We start from the raw sequence: 17,107 nt of genomic DNA on the forward strand, positions 1-17,107 counted from the left end.
CAAAGCAGGTGCCTAGGTGGCTCAGTCAGTTAAGCGTCTTGACTCTTGATTTCGGCTCAGGTCATGATGTCAGTTTGTGGGATCAAGTCCCTAGTCAGAATCCCTGCTTGGGGTTCTGTCTGTCTCTCTCTCTCTCTCTCTCTCTCTCTCTCTCTGCCCCTCCCCTGTTCTCTCTCTTGCCCGTGCTCCCTCTCTCAAAACTAAATAACAACAACAACAACAACAAAAGCGAGAGTGGGGTGGCGCCCTGGGTGGCTCAGTTGGTTAAGCGTCCCACCCTGGCTCAGGTGATGATCTCACAGTTCATGGTTCAAGCCCACGTCAGGCTCTGTGCTGACAGCTCGGAGCCTAGAGCCTGCTTCAGATTCTGTGTCTCCCTCTCTCTCTGCCCCTCCCCGCTCATGCTCTGTCTCTCTCTCTCTCTCTCTCTCTCTCTCTTCATTTTCTCAAAAATGAAATAAACATTAAAAAAATTAAAATAAAAGAGAGAATCAAAGAATCCAATCTTAGAAATGTGTTCACATTTGCTAGGCAATTCAATAGAAAAACTTAGTGCGTTTCACTGCACCTGTAGACTCTTCTCTAAATAAACAACCTTACAGAAGGGATGGCTGCCATTACTTTATGTCAATCGTGTCTCCAGGTGTGAAGGAGACCAAATGACCTAAGATCCTACACCCCCCCCATCGCAGAAACGTGAGGCACAAGGACTGAGTTTGGAATGACACCCACAATGTGATGACGTCATCTCTGCTATCAGACACACGGCTAATTAACACAGAACTGCTTCTCTCCAGGAAAAACAGTTATTTCACTTCAGAATCAAAGTCTTAACACTATCCATTGTTCCTCATTGAATGCTGCCTTTATGAAATCTTCCCCTGATATTTCCTCCCAAGAAATGTTTCATGAAAACAAACAAAGGAAAGAAAACAAACCCTGCTGAGATGTAACTTACAAAGCTACAACGTGTTTTGTGAATGAGCCCTGCTGGCATTCAGGTTCCTGAAGGAGGCTAGCAGCCTTTCAGTAAGGGAATACTCAGAATTGTATCTTTCTACTGTGGGACTGCAGATGTTTTCCGAATAGCAGCTCTCAAGAAGACTTACTGCGCTGCGAACATTTGGTAATGGTGATTCCCGATATACTGACTTTGATTATCAGTCTCATTCACCTTCCAGAGGTTGTACAGACCCAAGAAGCCACTTCAGGTGAAGGTTCAACCAACCAGGAACAAGGTTCCAGCTTTCGCGACACTCAGGGGCAAGTGTGTTTTGTGAGGCTGGCTACTTCAAGCGGGTGGTGGGGCCAAAATGGATGAGTTAGCCTTCTCCAGAAGTCACCTGCCCTTGGGACCCTGCCAAAGAAGGAGGTCTGAGAGCCCAGCTCCTCCCGGCTACGTAACTGCTTAGCTGGGTGACCCTGAACACATCATTTACGTCCCTGGGCCTCGGCTTCCTTATCCTTAAAATGTGGATATTGGGGGCACCTGGGTGGCTCAGTCGGTTAAGTGTCCAACTTCAGCTCAGGTCATGATCTCGCTGTTCATGAGTTCGAACCCTGCATCAGGCTGTGTGCTGACAGTGTGGAGCCTGCTTGGGATTCTCTCTCTCCCTCTCTCTCTCTCTCTCTCTGCCCCTCCCCTGCTTTCTCTCTCTCTCTCTCTCTCTCTGAAAACTAATATAGTAACACCTACTTCAAAGAACTATTGGGAGATAAATGAGATAGCTGAAGTACTAAAGTATTATCTATCACACAGTAGCAACAGTAAGCAAATAAAGCTGCAATAATGGACTAGAATAATTATTGAGAAGAAGAGAAAATGGCCCGCAAATATTTGCAGATGAGACAAAGTGTCTGCCACATTCCATCATCAAGCCCATCTGTGTGATTACACTGATCAGGGCCACATTTTGGGAAAAATTATTTGTAATATAACAGACATAAAGCACACTGTCCTTTGTTCAACGAGACAGAACCCAACGGTAAGAGAAGAAATTGGAAAAAGAGAAGGAAAAGACACCCCTCGTTATCAAGAAAAGTGCATCTTACCTTGTGAATTGAGAAAAACAACCCCAACAATAATAAATGACAGGTTTGAAAAAAACAAAACAAAATGACTAGAGAGTCAAGAAAGAAAGAAAGAAGAAAAAAAAGACAAAGAGAGAAAGAAAGAAAGAAAAAAGGAGGGAAGAAGAGAAAGAAAGAAAGAAAGAAAGAAAGAAAGAAAGAAGAAAAGAAAGAAAGAAAAAGAAACAATGAAGGAAGGAAGAAGAGAAGGAAAGAAAGAAAGAAAGAAAGAAAGAAAGAAAGAAAGAAGAAAAGAAAGAAAAAGAAACAATGAAGGAAGGAAGAAGAGAAAGAAAGAAAGAAAGAAAGAAAGAAAGAAAGAAAGAAAGAAAAAGAAACAATGAAGGAAGGAAGAAGAGAAGGAAAGAAAGAAAGAAAGAAAGAAAGAAAGAAAGAAAGAAAGAAGAAAAGAAAGAAAAAGAAACAATGAAGGAAGGAAGAAGAGAAAGCAAGCAAGAAAGAAAGAAAGAAAGAAAGAAAGAAAGAAAAAGGAAAGAAAGAACAAAGGAAGAAAAGAAAGAAAGAAAGAAAGAAAGAAAGAAAGAAAGAAAGAAAGAAAGAAAAAAGGAAGGAAGGAAGGAAGGAAGGAAGGAAGGAAGGAAGGAAGGAAGGAAAGAAAGAAAGAAGAAGAGAAAGAAGAAGAGAAAGAAGAAAAGAAAGAAAGAAAGAAGAGAAGGAAAGAAAGAAAGAAAGAGTAGGAAAGAAAGAAATAAATAAAGAGAAAAAAAGGAAGGGAGGAAGAAGAGAAAGAAGAGAAAGAAGGAAAGAAAGAAAGAAAGAAAGACAGAAAGAAAGAAAGAGAAAAAAGGAAGGAAGAAGAGAATGAAGGAAAGAAAGAAAGAAAGAAAGAAAGAAGAGAAAGAAGAAGAGAAAGAAGGAAAGAAAGAAAGAAGGAAAGAAAGAAAAAATGAAGGAAGGAAGAAGAGAAAGAAAGAAAGAAAGACGGAAAGAAAGAAAAAATGAAGGAAGAAGAGAAAGAAAGAAAGACGGAAAGAAAGAAAAAAATGAAGGAAGAAGAGAAAGAAAGAAAGAAAGAAAGAAAAAGGGAAGGAAGAAAGAAAGAAAAAAGGAAGGAAGGAAGAAGAGAAAGAAAGAAAGAAAGAAAGAAAGAAAGAAAGAAAGAAAGAAAGAAAGAAAGAAAGAAAGAAAGAAAAGAAAGAAAGAAAAAGAAAATGAAGGAAGGAAGAAGAGAAAGAAAGGGTGCCTCCATGACGGGTCTCGCTCAGCCAGCCCTATACCCTTGGTGACCTCGCCAAATTCTCTTACTCATGCGACCAAACACAAATCCATCAAATCATCTCTTTCCACACATCTTTTTTGCTATGAAAAAACCACACCGAAATGTACGCGTCTAAATGTATTCATTCGTCCATTCACACGTGTGTATGAAGTGCCTGCGACCTGCCAGCCAACCTGGGGGTGCAGTGATGCATGGTCGGCCCAGCTCACTAGCGCCCCCCTCGTGTTCGATGGTTACAGCAATCAAACCCCATATTACAGCTATTTGTATACAATTCGTTCTTTCCGGTTAGATTATAAGCTCTTGAAGGGAAGGACCGTATTCCATATTTTAAACTTTTCTTTTAAGTTTATTTATGCATTTGACAGACAGAGAGAAGCTCGAGCAGGCTCCACACGGTCAGCGCAGAGCCCAGTGCAGGGCTCAAACTCACCAATCGTGAGATCGTGACCTGAGCCAAAATCAAGAGCTAGGTACTCAACAGACTGAGACACCCAGGCATCCTGGGAGGAACCATATTTTAATCATCTTGTTTCCCTTGGTTCCTGACAGAGTGTTCCATTAGCAGAAATTACCCAACAAGTGTTTACAGAAGCAAATCATCTCCAGCACGAATGGAACAAGAGAGCCCACGGTCTCCCTCCCACGAGCTCTTCAGATTTTAAGCCCACTTGACTGAGGCGGCTAAGACTTTCTATAAATCTGGCTGATCGTGTGATAGGAAGTAGACTGTTTTGCAACATAATCTGGAAAATGTCGGTGTTATGCCATGAGTATAAGCAGCAAAACGTGAAGTTAAGGAAGAGATGGGAAGTCACCCAAACGTTTCACTTGTAGGCCAGTGCGTTCCCCAATGTCCAGGTGCCTGAGTTGAGGATAAGGCACCATCACAGATCTTGACATCCTGATCCTGGCAACAGGTGGCACACTGCTGTTGGAAGCAAGCAAACGGCATCTACCCCAGGGCTGTTCCCCTACGTAGAGACATCTAAGCGAGTATGAGGTCTCTGCAGAAATCCGGGCAGGACGATAGGAAGTTTACTGGTCTGAGAATGCTGTAAGTCAACGGAGATAAACTGTGGCCTCTCTGGAGGTCAACTAGAACCTCTTGAACTTCATCGGCCTCACAAAGTTGGCCCAAAAAAGCCAGAAAGCAACAAAGGATAGGAATGAAAGGAAGCCTAGCTACCCCTGCCAATACTTATGTTGATTCCAAAAAGGTGCAAGGAAGGGGCACCTGGGTGGCTCAGCGGGGTAAGAGTCGCACTCTTGATTTTGGCTCAGGTCATGATCTCACCGTCAGTGAGATCGAGCGCTGCATCGGGCTCTGGACTGACAGAGAGGAGCCTGCTTGGGATTCTCTCCCTCTCTCTCTCTCTCTGCCCCTTCCCTGAAAGCTTGCTCATGTTCTCTCGCCCTCGAAATTAACATATTAAAAAAAAAGAAAGGTTTGAAGTTGAAGGTAAAGCTGAGAGCAGAGAAGAGGAACAAGACGTTCCAGCTTCACAACTTTCTGATAAGAAAACACCTAAGGAGTTAAAACTTCCTACCAGGATTCTGAAGGCCATCTCTAGACCAGTATGATACCAGCTATTCCGGAAAATCCCTTTCATCTTTGTAAGGACTCGAGTTTGGAGCTCAGCCCGAACTTTTCTCCCACAGCCCCTAATGATAATTGATTTCTTCTCCAGAACAAGTCTCCTGACTTGTTCAGGAGACTGGCTGCTAAGCCTTTACAAAGACTTAGTTAAGGGAGTCCTAATTTCATCAATGGGAAAATGAGGGGACCAAATGGTAAAACCATCTCTCTAAAATTATGCAACAAGTCAGTAGTTAAACCAGTGTGTCACTTCCTCAGTTCTGATGCTATTAAAACATTCACAGATTTCAAGCAATGTATTCTTTACAGATAAATCTATGTGAGAATAACCGTCCTTGCACAAGAGAAAACAGAAGAACCAATGCAAATGAGTTTCATTTATACTTTTTTTTAACAACAGACATGTACAGATTCCTGACGGCCCCTTTACCTGGGGTGTAATCGTTACCCATGTTAAGAGAGATTTAAAATGGATTTTCAGGGGCGCCAGCGTGGCTCAGTCGGTTACACGTCCTACTTCGGCTCAGGTCACGATCTCGCGGTCCGTGAGTTCGAGCCCTGCGTCGGGCTCTGTGCTGACAGCTCAGAGCCTGGAGCCTGTTTCAGATTCTGTGTCTCCCTCTCTCTCTGACCCTCCCCCCGTTCATGCTCTGTCTCTCCCTGTCTCAAAAATAAATAAACGTTAAAAAAAATTTTTTTAAACCAAATAAATAAATATGAAAACAATAAAAGTTTTCACATTAAAATCAGAAACAATAGACTGAGATTAGTTGCTGTCGGTGCCGGCTACAGGCTCACTCCTGAGTCACTGAAGGAATCCTAACTGGGCACAACCTATCTGAGGGGCCATCTAGCAATATCTCCAAAATTTTGAGTGTGAGTACTCTTTTATCCAGCAATTCCATTCCTAGGAATTTATCCCCAAGAGATAGTTACATAAGTATGTATATACTTGTTTACATACAAGCATTTTGTTACTTAGAGCCAAACGCTGACAAGCCCCGAAGTGTCCTTTCGTAGGGATTAAATAATCGTGGAGGTACAAAAGGAAATCCGGTTCATCGTTTAAAAAAGTAGACACTACCGAAATACTAACAAGGGAAAGACACCTACGATGTACTGGTAAGAAAAAAAAAAGCGACCGGGAAAACAGTATGAAGGGAATAATCCCATTTTTGTTTTGTTTTCTTAAAAAGTGCACACGCAGATTCAGACTAAAGTCTATTGACACGGGCTGCCTTCGGGGAGCGAGATTATAGGGGAGATGTATGCTCTACTTTATATATTTCTGTGTTGTCTGAACACATCTATCAATTTCGAAACTAAAGAATGCCATTTTTGACAAAATGAAGTATGCTTAAAATCATGAGCCTGTATCACAAACGTCTGTATAGTCTCGTATTCCATAAAATCCACATAACTTCACTCATCGAAATGAGCCATAAGGCAATTACTCTGGAGTCCACACCCTCTAGGCTGGAAGCTCTATACACCTGATCCAAAAAATCTTGGACAGTGTTCATTCCTGGCAGGAGCTATTTCCCCATGGTGCTGAAAAGCACAGTAAGGGACACGGGTTAATCCGAGGTGGGGGTCCAGGCAGCTTTTGCCCCTCGGTGGGCCAGAGGCTACTAACACAAGGGACTCATCGCCTGGCTTCAGGGGGGGCCAAGGTACCAGGAGGGACAAAAACAGCCAAACGAGGGAAGGTCTTCCCTTAAGACCAACCCAGGTACCACCCTCCTTTCTCCTGCGCTGGAATGTAGATGATGCCCCTTCATTATTATTTTCACATCACAATGTCCTCGGCCATCAGGACTTCATTAGCACCTCCTCCGCCAAGTCTCCTGAGTCCCACACAAGAAGGAACTTAGTCTTTTCAGGCTGACTTTCCTTGATTCCCCCTCTTCTCTCGCTCCCGCGAGTAGTTCTGAAATTTCACCATCAAAGCACTGATGTACTTATACCTGGTAACAAGGAAACCCATCGTGGGCATTGCGCCCTCCTCCAGCGATAGATCCCTGGCTGCTGTCAAAATGCTCCTCTACTGGGGCGCCTGGGTGGCGCAGTCGGTTAAGCATCCGACTTCAGCCAGGTCACGATCTCGCGGTCCATGAGTTCGAGCCCCGCGTCAGGCTCTGGGCTGATGGCTCGGAGCCTGGAGCCTGTTTCCGATTCTGTGTCTCCCTCTCTCTCTCTGCCCCTCCCCCATTCATGCTCTGTCTCTCTCTGTCCCAAAAAATAAATTAAAAAAAAAAAAAAAAAACGTTGAAAAAAAAAAAAAAATTAAAAAAAAAAATGCTCCTCTACTGAAGAACATTTTAAGACACAGGCTCTCAGGCCGCAGCCTTCAAAATGCACACACACACACACACACACACACACACAGGCGACAGAGGCTGTGGGAACAAAGAGGATCCAGAGACGTCTGGACAACTGGGGGCAGGACCCAACCCTACAGTGGACCTCAGACGGAGGGGATGAGGCTCTATAGGATGCTCCGGGCCAGGTGGCAGGACCGGCAGACAGATCCTAGATTAGGTGTTAGTAAGGAATCCATATTAAGTTCTGGACTGATCACTGAACTACTCTCGACCAAGTGAATCTCTCTATTTTTAGGAAACACACACTGACGTTTGGGGAGGGCCAAGGGCCACGATGCATGTAACTTATCCATAAAGGGTGCAGAAGAAAACTGCGTGCGTGGGCGTGTGCGTGCATCTGTGTGTGGACAGACGGACAGACAGAAGGATGGTAAGTAAGCCACTTCTGATAATCCAAGGCCAGCGACCAAATGTGCAGGGGCAACGGCTACCGCTGAGGGCTCCTTCCCAAACCACCTGGTGTCCTGCTGTTACAGAAAATGCAACACGTGTGGACACACACAAGGGAGCAGCCAGCTCTGCCTTTATCCCGTGTTGGAGGAAGGCATTCCAGGTGACACCGCGGGGCCCCAGGCACAGGGGCCGGGCCTCATCCAGGGGTCCCCAGGCCTCCTCCACCCCACCTCCATCACCTTCCTCACTCACAGTGGCCCCTCAGGGCAGGGCACACTAGCCACCAGGACAGCTGCTTCTGTGCAGGCCCTGAACCTCCGCTATGCTCACACTTTGTCCCTTTACTCTAAGTAGGGACACTCCTTGGAGAGGTACACCAACCAGTTTTAAAATTCATGCCCTTTTAAACACTTTAAGGGACAGAGGCTCACAGGAACTTGCTAGTCCCTCCTTCTGAAGCCCCCAGTTTAGGCAATTCCAAAGTTCAAACGGCTTCTTCTTCTTTATTTATTTATTTATTTTATTTTTTTTTAATGTTTGTTAATTTTTGAGAATGACAGAGACAGGGTGTGAGCAGGGGAGGGGCAGAGGGAGGGAGACACAGAATCCCAAGGAGGCTCCAGGCTCTGAGCTGTCAGCACGGAGCCCGACACGAGGCTCGAACCCACAGACCACAAGATCGTGACCTGAGAGAAGTCAGCTGCTTAACCGACTGAGCCAACCAGGCGCCCCTCAGATGGCTTCTTATTAATGGGACCCAGAAGCCCAAATTTAAACCTCTAAGCAGTGGCTTGGGGGTGCGGAAGGGGAGTAGACTCACCTGAGCAGGGAGAATAGAAGCCTCCAGCTTGGGCCACTGGGAGCAAGAACCTGCAAGAGAAGGAAAAGTTCTAGTTCAGAATCACAGAAAAACTTCCGGTCAGCAGTTGTTAAGGTGTGGTCTGAGAGTCCCCAGGGGTTCCCAGGACCCTTCCAGAGGTCTCCCGGGTTCAAACCATTTTCGCAGCAAAAGGCAGGATTTCCCTTTTCCACTCTCTTCCCGCCAAGGCACGGCGGAATCTTCTAGAGGCTGAGTAACCAGTCTCAGCACAAAAGGCTTGAGAGTCTAGCTGTATTCTCGTAAGCGAGGCATTAAAGAGATTTGCAAAAATGTCGTTCTGCCCATTAAGTTTCTGTTGTTCTGGAAAACAGTGATTCTCGTAAAACATGTCATTTACAATAAAAGGTGAAGGGCTTACTGCTGCCATGTTTAATATACGAACAACTATTTTTAAACCTCTCCATTTGAATCCTAGTGTCACAAATCTCAGTAGAGATGAGCCACATAATAAAAGGCTCTCTGGGATCCTCAATCACTTTTACAGATGTCCAGGGGGCCAAAAATTTGTCATTTACAGATGTCAACCAAAATTTTGACAACGGCTGGTCTAAGGGTCTATTTCTGGTACTAACTTCTGTTAGGCTGCATCTGCTTTTAATATAGCAGCAGCGGACAATATTGGATGTACAGCACAAAGTACCAGGCGCTCTGCTACGTACTTTCTGTACACACGTCATTTCCACATTCATGATCACTTGAACAGAATCGGCCTCTCCTGCCTCCTGGATGAGAAGACTGGTACTCTAAGAAATGGATTATCTGCCCAAAGTGAAGCACACAGAACAGGGTGTGAACTTGAGTCAGCCTGGCTCCTGAGATCGTGATCTTTTCGTTACATCATTTCTAAAAACAGTCGTTGTAAGAATTTATGCAAACTGAACCAGGGCGAGGCGCGCTGAGGCCCCGCACCTCTGCCTGACATCGTGCGGACTCAACACGCCACAGCGTGAGGTGCGCGGCTTGGATGAAATGGTACCGACGTGGCTTCCCTAAGTCCTGGTAGAGTCCTGCACTCTGCTCCCTACAAAAGACAGACCCCAGTAAGTGAGCGGTCCCGCAACGGCCGGCTTACGCCTACAGTCCCAGAACGGTATTGACCGCGATCAATTACAAGACCACCTCCCGAGAAGGCTACCGTTGGCCTTGGCTTTGGGAAGCCCACCTTTTTCAATCTGTCTCCATTCTTACAAAGCCCTGAAACAGCTGACGAAAGGTTACTATCGTTAGGCCCTCAAATGCAGCTGGACTTAAGGTTATGTGCGCCTGTAAGGGAGGGGGGAGACATTCTCACGGACTTAACTTAATGGAGCCGATGCAGCCAATTCGGAGCTTAAAAATCCAAAGCACGTACGGCGAGTCCCTCAAAAAAAATTAAACCTGGGGGCGCCTGGGTGGCGCAGTCGGTTAAGCGTCCGACTTCAGCCAGGTCACGATCTCGCGGTCCGTGAGTTCGAGCCCCGCGTCGGGCTCTGGGCTGATGGCTCGGAGCCTGGAGCCTGTTTCCGATTCTGTGTCTCCCTCTCTCTCTGCCCCTCCCCCGTTCATGCTCTGTCTGTCTCTCTCTGTCCCAAAAATAAATTAAAAACGTTGGAAAAAAAAAAATTAAAAAAAAAAAAATTAAACCTGGAATTACCATACGATCTAGTAATTTCCCTTCTGGGTACATACCCAAGAGAATGGACAGCACAGGTTTTGAAAAGATGCACACACACCCGTGCTCACAGCAGCCTTACCCATAATAGCTAGAAGGCAGAAGCAGCTCAAGTTTCCATCAACAGATGAACGGAAGAACCAGCTGTGGCAAATCCACACGATGGAATATTACTCAGCTTCCAAAAGGAAGGGGATCGGAACACCTTAACAACACGGACGAACGCCGAAGACGTGATGCCAAGTGAAGCAAACCGGCCGCAAAAGGACAGATACTCCGGGACTCCCCTTACATGAGGTACCTAGAATAATCAGCTTCATTGAGACAAGAAGCAGAGTTGGGTGGTGGCCAGGGGCTGGGGGAGGGGGAGGGGGAGTTAGAGTTTAATGAGTGCAACATTTCTGCTCGGGAAGAGGGAAAGTGTCTCGAGACAGATGGTTGCACCACTGTGTGAATATACTTAACGCCACTGAACCACACACTTAAAAATAGTAAATGTTCTGTTGTGTAAACTTTATCACACACACACACACACACACACACACACACACACCCCGAACAATTTATCAAAAAGACTTCTTAACATTAAATAACGGGGAAAAGAATATATTATTGGGCATCCTAGGTCATTGCTTCAATCTTTTACTAGCTTATTAACTCCAACCAGGGGCGCCTGGGTGGGTCAGTCGGTTGAGCATCCGATGACAGCTCAGGTCGTGATCTCACGGTTCACAAGTTCGAGCCCCGAGTGGGGCTCTCTACTGACAGCCCAGAGCCCACTTAGGATCCTCTGTCCCACCCCCTTCTCTGCACCTCCCCTGCTTATGCTCTCTCTCTTTCTCTCAAAAATAAACATTTATAAATAAATAAATAAATAACTCCAACCAAACATCCATCCACTTGGCCCATGTTCGCCAACCACCTCCCAGCTGCCAGTCCTGTGCCACGAACAGCTGAAGGAGACCGTCTCTGGGCAGCACAGGAAGGGCAGCGACCCAGGCATCGCACTAGATGTACTGAGATGCAATCTGGAAAGGCCTGCTTAGGAGACACAACTGCACGGTGAGTGATACATGTTTCTGGCACACAAAGCCACAAGCTCGTGCAACTACAAAAAAAAAAAAAAAAATCATATCCTCTGAACTATCCATATTTTTCAAAGTTGTAGGAACCCTTTTTTTTTTCTCTCTCAAGAGGCTTTCTGGTCTTCTAATTTTTTTTTTTTTTTTAAATGCTGGTACATTATAAAACCCTCCGCTTTTTCGATGTCCTATTGATGAAACGGTTTGTGTTTCACGACTCACTATTTTGGGGTTAATTTCTCCTCTTCGGCGGAGACCCTTTAAATGACGTTGTGACATCCCCCACACAATGAACGCAACTCTGTAAAAGGCACTTTTCCTTCCTTTGATACAAGCAAATATCCTGTAAACAATCCGTGCTCCACTCTTTTAACTCACTGCTTTTGTTTACCGACAGGAAAGGAAACCACAAATCCTCCCAAGTGGGACTGGGGGGCTCCACGGTTCTCCATTTCCTACAGAGCAGGTGGTTTACATGAGGCAACTGGCTATTGTCTTTTGCCCTGTTTTTGCTCTGGAGAAGAAAATCGGTGGGCTTTCGGCAGAGCGTAGTTTTCTCAAAGAGCAGAACTTGGGGCTCTGCGCTGTCCTGCAGAGAGCGGGTCAGAGAAAGGCGAGATGCTCTCCTGTCCCCTGGCCCATTGCTGAGAGGCGTCGACTCATGCTCCAACAGGACTCTCTCTGCCAGAAAACCAGATTTGCAGGCAAAGAGAGGCCTGGCCCTTTGTTCTTACCAGCAGGTTCCTCAGCTGTTTTTCCCAGTGAAACAGGGCTCTGAGAAAGTGAGGGCAAATATTTACTTTCCACTGAGAAGAATAAAAATATTCGGTCCAGCTCGAAGTCATTACTTCTCCGATGTTAGGACATGCTTGCTAGTATTCAGGAAAAGCACCAGAGAAAGGCTACAGTGTTTTGTTCTTTGTTTTTATTTTAAACAGAAAAATTCCTTTCGAAAGAAGGACATGGGTCCGAGAGGCAAAGTCCTAAGCACCGCTTTCTGTCCTTGTACCTGTGAACGCTGGCAATGTGTGCAAGCAGTCCTTGCGCGGACCGGCCCCCCACTCCCCAGTTCTGGGCCAACAGGCCAGCCACGGTTCCCGCCCTGAATCTCGGAACCACGGCCGTGTCCTGTGCACCGTCATGAGGCCCAGGGGTGCAGAGCTACAGTCTCAACCCAGACCTCACCCGCTCCAAAACGAAACTGCACACGCCAGGAGATGGTTCCTCAAGAAGCGGATAACCGAACGTGGAGTCGGCGCCGGATTCAAACAGCCAGTCGTTCCCAGAAAAGGGTTTGGGATCCGCGCAGATGAATGTCACCTTAGGCCACGTGCTCCAGGAAACGCATTTTGGAAACCGCTGCCCCTGCCACGCCCAGCGTTCACCAGCACTGGCCACGCGGGGGCACGAGCCATCAGGCTTTTACTATCTCGGCCAGTCGCATTTAGACTCACAGTGTTAAGTGTTTTCAGTCCATTTAGAGGTCTAGTTTTATCTGGGCGTCTCAATCACGGGCCGGAGGTCAAATGACTTCTCTGACCACCCTCAGGAGTCTACTTTTGCTGCGAATCGGGTCGGCGCGATGTGAAACTCTCAACGCGGGCAGCGATGCAGTTTGGCTACGAACATTTCCTTTGGAGTCTCAGCGGGGCGCCACGCACGACGTCACTCAGGTGGGCTTATATCTGTTTTCGTTTCCGTGTTTGTTTTGGCGGCTGTCGCAAACGTATTTTTAAATTGTCGCAAGAACGCTTAACAAGAGATTTACCCTCTTAAACGTTTAAGCGCACGATGCGCTATTATTAACTCCATAGGCACGATGGGGCACAGCAGGTCTCGAGAATGTACTCATCTTTACGTTATAACTGCAACCTTATACGTATTGAACAGAAATTCCCTATCTGCCCCCTGCCCAGCCCCTGGCAACCACCGTGCCCCTCTCTGTTCCCGTGGGTCTGGTTATTTTTGGATTCCTCTCCTAAGTAGGATCACATGGCATCTGTTCTCCTGGAACTGGTTTATTTCACTTCGTATAACGTCCTGCAACTTCCTCCTTGTCACATACGGCAGGGTTTCTTGTTTAAGGCTGAATAGTATCCTTTGTATATATTCCCCGGCATTCTTTTCAAGTCAGGTGGAAAGAAGAAGGGCTCTGGAAACGCAGCCCCTTCAAAGTTATTTAAACATTGAATCAATATTTACTTAGCACCTTGAGCATTCAAACACTGTACTAAACGCTGTCCATTCTTGTCACCTAAGGCTCACTGCCTAATGGAGGGAGCCAACCTTTATACAGGTAAGTGGGATGAAATCTCTCGAAGGGCCCTGTTGGGGCACCAGGGAGGGGGAGGCCAAATTTTACCTGGGAGGAGAGAGAGAGGGAAGGTTTTCTACAGCAGGTAACACGGGAGTAGCCGAACCATGGCAAAGGTGTGGGGCGTGGTGGGGACAGTCCTATTCCCTCATGTCTATCAGCAAGGTACATACAGTCTTCCTCTCCCCCATGACTGGCCCAGGGTGAATAAAGAAGAATCTAGGCCTTGAATGCCTCCCCACACCTCGCAGAGCATTCATCATCCCTATAACACTCTGCTCTCGTATCTAGACTCTAGGATCCAGGAGGGCGGGGGCAAGGTTCACACTATGCGTCCCGTCCTAAGTACTGTGCTCCGTGCTTTTCTTCAAAAGTACCCGGTCAGTATTTCCCGAAGATTGAAGGAAAAAGAGAAGGATGGAGGGAAAGGGGAGGAGGGAGGAAAGAGGAAGGAAAAAAGACTGGCTCTCTGTGAAGACTTGAAAGCCGCGGAGAATGAGAACACAGGAGGCCAGCACAGTAAGGAGCACACAGTGCGCATCGGCCGGAAGAGAGAACGGAGGCGTTTCAGGACGGAATTCCCAAGGAATGAGCTAAACCATGTGCAATCACCCCTGCGCTGCCATTTTTGACCTACAAAAGCAGGAATTTCATGTGACTCAACCTCCCACACGCTCCTCCCCAGTGAGCTTAACTATTCCACGCCTATGACTGCGATGCATCACTTGCTTTGGTACCCTGCTAGCTTTGCGCCCAAACAGCGAGCTGTCACCCCACCGTGCCAACCCACCCCCGCACCCCTACCTCGACATGCGAAGGGCGGAGCGCACATCCCTCCCGCCAAACCTCGCCCTCGGCCCCCGCTCCACACCCCAGCTGACGTCTCTGTTCTCCCTGCCCGTGCCCTCGTCCGCCACCGTGGACCGTGGCAGCTCCAGTGTCTGTCTGCCCGGCACACCAGGGCCACGCCCCCTTCTTCTGGCTCTTGTGGGGAACCTTCCCTGGCCCTATGTAATGCCGTCCACTGGGCCACTCGAGGCCCGGCATTCCCTCACCCTCAGTGCCCAGTTCCGCATGCAGAACCAAAGCCAAGTCGTCTACGTCGTCCCTGGACAGCGCAGGGGTCTGGGGAGGGAGAAGTTCGGTTTCAGCTAACAGCACTAGCTAGGGGGACGTGAGCTCCGGCTACTGGCTGCCGTCTTGCCGATGACACAGAGAGAGCGCGGCCGTGAAGGACTCCGCAAAGCGGAGTCAAGATACAGAGAAAGGGTCTGGGGCCACGTCAGAACCCCTGGCTCTGTAGCATGCTACTCCTAGATGCCTCCGTTACTTGAGCGATACCCTTTCTGTTTCTGCTTAAAGTTGGGTTTCTGTCATTCATAACCAGTGGTCCAGATGAATTACCTGGGCAAAACTGTACCGCGCAGAACATCACCTCAAAGGAGTCTTCAAATGATTCCCCTAAGATGGCCTTTACTCTCACAGTCATGGCGTCAGTAGGCTCTTCCCCAAATAAAGAAGCCCTGTAGTTCCCATCACCCCAAACGCCAGCATCCTTACGGCCTCAGTGAGAGGCCTTCACCCCAAAACAACTTTCTCAGACATCTCCAGAGGAAAAAAGTTTTCAAGAAAACCCTTCTAGACAGACAGTGTCTCTTGCTCTCTGCTACCCCCAGGGACCATTCCTTACACCATTTATTCTGACATTTTTCAGTCAGTATCGTAGATGATGATTTATTTATAGACGTCTGCCACCTTCAATGGGGAGTTCTTAATGAGCAGAGGCCTTAGGCACAAGAGGTAATCGATACACCACTGGTGAAATGACTAATCCTAAGCAGGCGAACCTCCTGTGTTCAAAAACAATGGCTGGCGATGACGTCACAATCGATTCGAAGTCTGTACCCCTTTTCCATAAATTTATTACGTTACTTTTTCTTTGGACTTCTAAGCATAAATAACTAAATCAGCACGACTACTGAGACGTCCTTGATGTGGCGTAGCAAATGCTCTGGGCTCTTTCAGTACTTCCCACAAATAAGGTGAGTAGGAAGGACTCTTGGGAGCCAGTACCCCCTTGCTAAATTAAGCTAGACAGCTTTTTGGGGCGCCTGGGTGGCGCAGTCGGTGAAGCGTCCGACTTCAGCCAGGTCACGATCTCGCGGTCCGTGAGTTCGAGCCCCACGTCGGGCTCTGGGCTGACGGCTCGGAGCCTGGAGCCTGTTTCCGATTCCGTGTCTCCCTCTCTCTCTGCCCCTCCCCCGTTCATGCTCTGTCTCTCTCTGTCCCAAAAATAATTAAAAAACGTTGAAAAAAAAAAAAAAGCTAGACAGCTTTCACCACTCCTCGGTGATCGCAAAGTCCAAACTTGTAACCAAGGCAACCAAGCACTGGCGGTCTGTCCAGCCGCCTCTTCCAGCCCCTTGCCCCGCCACGCTTGCTCACACACCCAAACGGTGGTTTTCACTTGCTTAGGTGGAGGGTGGAGCAGTAAGAACTCCTGATACCGTTTGGCGAACACGCTCTCTCCTCTACCGAGTGTGTGACACATGATGAATAATGACATCATGTTAGTTTGGGAACCGGGAACGTTTTTATTAGCAGAAGGATGTGCGTGGTGGATTGAGATCCATCACCACAAGCACGCCTACCTGGGGGCAAAAAAAAAAAAAAAAAAAATAGGATGTTGAACTTGGCCCACACGGTTGATATATGTCTTTCCATCCTCATTTGCTAGTTTGCTTTGTCATCCGCTTGGAGACAAGCAAAACATCACAAATAAGAAAATATCCTTCCTTAACGTGGCGGTGCGTGGTCTGAAGGGCTGACAACGGATCCAAACTTAGGGACACCCTCAAAACCCGTGGTACCCTGCACGGTCTACAGGTCGGACAAAATTCTAACGTAACAATATGATGATGCCATTTTAGGACTTGGGGACCCTCCGTCGTACACCTGAAATCGTGTTCAGTAAATCGATCAAGAAAAGAAAGGATAAAACATACTTCAGAAATTCAAGTAGATTCCCTACTGTAAGGATAGTTGCCAAGAGCAACCATAATAAACTGAAAAAGTCTAAATTCACACAGATGACTACTGGCCTCCATAAAAGGTAAAATGTCCCAACTAAAAACCTTGCTAGCAGTGCTGTCGGTTTTCTGACACTGGGAGGGACAGAACCCATCACCAGATGCATTTTTTTGAATCATCCTTAAATATCGCTTACACAAAACTCAAGATGAAAAGTCTATGCTGAGCTGGGCAAACCAGACAGAAGGAACATGAGAAAGGGAAAACACACTGGCATAGATTCATCTACTGAGGGCTTGACCACATCCAGAACAGAAGAAAAGAACTCTGACCGTGCAAAGTGACATAATAATTGTGTTGCCACCTTGGGCAGGGCAGAGGATCCCAGCTAGTATGTAAGGGTGCACTTCCTTTAAGCCCCATTACTTCACTTTGTTCAGCATTTTTTTTTAAGTTTATTTAT

General features: G+C 46.9%; 1 protein-coding gene across 8 annotated transcripts in view; it reads right to left on the reverse strand.

Annotated features, from left to right (window-relative positions):
• The window catches only part of SIPA1L2 (signal induced proliferation associated 1 like 2), a 225,088-nt gene that overhangs the window by 165,821 nt on the left and 42,160 nt on the right, over positions 1-17,107 (reverse strand). For 7 of the 8 annotated variants that reach the window (XM_058696156.1, XM_058696160.1, XM_058696159.1 and 4 more), the window contains exon 2: positions 8,508-8,557. The exons of the other annotated variant lie outside the window; for it this stretch is intronic. The gene's annotated coding sequence lies outside the window, so the exon portion shown is untranslated. The remainder of the gene's footprint in view (positions 1-8,507; positions 8,558-17,107) is intronic. 8 annotated transcript variants of the gene reach the window in all.

This window comes from Neofelis nebulosa, chromosome 13 (genome assembly GCF_028018385.1).
Source record: "Neofelis nebulosa isolate mNeoNeb1 chromosome 13, mNeoNeb1.pri, whole genome shotgun sequence".
In the NCBI taxonomy this organism is placed as follows: domain Eukaryota; kingdom Metazoa; phylum Chordata; class Mammalia; order Carnivora; family Felidae; genus Neofelis; species Neofelis nebulosa.